Here is a 3,001-nt window from a genome sequence, read left to right as displayed (position 1 = left end):
CAAGCGGAACACGCCTGGACCAATCGCGTGCGAGTATTCAGCCGCGGTGCCGAGCACGTTTGGTGACATGGAGGTTCTCGTGTATTTTTCTTAAAGAGACAGACACGTCTTCAAATACAAAGCAAATGATAGCTGATGGAGGACTATGGAAAGCCGATATTATTAAAATATTCTAAGCGTTACTCGTAATTGCATTTTTGCTAATAAGTATTAAACTAGAGAGCTATATAATTAAATTCTTACTAGTAACAATTCAAATTAGAGAGCTCTACAAATCAATTTTATTTTACTAGTCACATGTCTGTATTGACTATGGCAAGACGTTTTAGCCTAAAATATACTAAGCGTTACTTAATTGCATTTTTATTAGTAACATATCAATTAGAGAACTCTATAATTCAATTTTTGCTGGTAACAATTTCAATTACAGAGCTCTACAAATGAGTCATATGTCACCACTGACTATGGCAAGCCGTTTTAGCCTAAAATATAAAAAGCGTTACCCGTCACAATTGCATTTTTATTAGTAACATATCAATTAGAGAGCTCTATAATTCAATTTTTGCTAGTAACAATTTCAATTACAGAGCTCTACAAATGAGTCATATGTCACCACTGACTATGGCAAGCCGTTTTAGCCTAAAATATACTAAGAGTTACCCGTCACAATTGCATTTTTATTAGTAACATATCAATTAGAGAACTCTATAATTCAATTTTTGCTGGTAACAATTTCAATTACAGAGCTCTACAAATGAGTCATATGTCACCACTGACTATGGCAAGCTGTTTTAGCCTAAAATATAAAAAGCGTTACCCGTCACAATTGCATTTTTATTAGTAACATATCAATTAGAGAGCTCTATAATTCAATTTTTGCTAGTAACAATTTCAATTACAGAGCTCTCTAATTAATTTTTTACTGGTAACATAGAAATTACAGAGCTCTCTAATTCAATTTTTACTGGTAATATATCAATTAGAGAGCTCTGTAATTAAATTTTTACTAGTAACAATTTCAAATTAGAGAGCTCTACAAATGAATTTTACTAGTCACATGTCTCCATTGACTATGGAAAGCCATTTTAGCCTAAAATATACTAAGCGTTACTCGTTGTAATTGTATTTTTACTGGTAACATATCAATTAGAGAGCTCTACTGCCATACCATTGACTTCTATTCATTTTTAATCACAGAGCTCTACAACAGAATTTTTACTAGGAACAATTACAGTTAGACAGCTCTCTAATTCAGTTTTTACTAGTAACAGTTCTGATTAGAGAGCTCTCTAATTTAATGATTACTAGTAAAACTGCAATTACAGAGCTCTAAAATTCAATTTTTACTAGTAAAAAACACATTAAAGATACGTTTAATTGCAGAGCTCTGTAACTGAATTAAATAGCTCTCTAATTCAGTTCTTACTAGTAACAATTAGAGAGCTCTCTAAATGGAAGTATTACTAGTAAAAATTAATTTAGAGAGCTCTCTAATTTAAAAATGCAATTACGAAGAGTAACGCATAGTATATTTTAGGCTAAAACGGCTTGCCATATTTAGTTATTCAGATTTCAGTTGTATATCATACGTTTTATAAAAGAATGAAAATGTAAGAAAATATATTATATTTACAATGGTAAAATGTGTAAAAAAAAATGCAATATGCATTATATTTATTATAGTGGAACTGCATCAACATAGTCCGTGATGTTCACCTTTTTTTAGATAATTTGACAAAGAAAAGTTGGAAATGTGTTCACAAGTGATATAAACACTACATTTTCTATACTTTTCTTACTTATTATTATTTATGACTTAATTATAGATTATAGATAGATTATATTTTGTGCCCATTCACTCCAAAAGCACAAGAAAAAATTATATTATGTTTTCATTTATGAACAGATAAAGAAAGTTGTATTTAATTGATTGGATTGTACATTACCATTACTGGCACCTTATATTTTATCTTAAGACCATTTGGATCCAGAGGTCCTAACCGCTGTTGCAGCAGCCTATAGACAGCGTTACTTTTCTCAGCGCTGCTCACGATGAACCAATAAAAAACTGTGATTACCGGATACATATTTGTGATAAAGTTTATAGGGATTACTTCTGTGTGTTTATTTTCATTTTATGTCAGGCACCAGTCCTTGAGATTAATGGATTTAAACAATTATATTTTGTCGCCTACAGACGTGAACAGCAAGGATCTTGGTTTCTGAGCTGTCATGCGCCCTCTTGGGGTGATAATCGATTCAGCAACATTGACTGTGCAATAATTCGGACACATCTGAACGAAACTGCACGAAGGTAATTAGTATGAAACAGTGTAGGAAAAACTGGGCAAATTAAATGAATTAGTTGTCTGAAGAGTATAATGCACTAATATACTGCTGCTATACAACATGCTATATACAATATATACAATATTGCACAGTAAGCAGTATGTCAATTATGCACTTTATTTATCAGAATCAGAACTTCAAAAAAATGGTTACTGAATGTGTATTAATATGTGCAATACTATATCTAGTTGCTAAAACAGTACAGTTACTCATATCATTTAAAGTGTACAAATTTACTGTGCATATCTATGTGAAGGCTAACGTGCAAAATAACATGCAGAGCATTATATGTGACCCAGGACTACAAAACCAGTCATAAGGGGTTTTTGAAATTGAGATTTACACATCAAGCTGAATAAATAAGCTTTGCATTGATGTATGGCTTCTTTGGCTATTTGAAAATCTGGAATTAAAACAAATCAAAATCGCCTTTAAACCTGTTCAAATGAAGTTCTTAGCAATGCATGTTACTAATCAAAAATTAAGTTTTAATATATGGTAGGAAATTTTCAAAATATTTTCATGGAACATGATCTTTACTTAATATCCTAATGATTTTTTGCATAGAAGAATAATGGATAATTGTGACCCATACAACGTATTTTTGGCTATTGCTACAAATATTCAGTGCTACTTAAGACTGGTTTTGTAG

The sequence above is a fragment of the Garra rufa genome, chromosome 5 (assembly GCF_049309525.1).
Source record: "Garra rufa chromosome 5, GarRuf1.0, whole genome shotgun sequence".
NCBI lineage: Eukaryota > Metazoa > Chordata > Actinopteri > Cypriniformes > Cyprinidae > Garra > Garra rufa.
Note: the sequence above shows the minus strand (reverse complement) of the source record.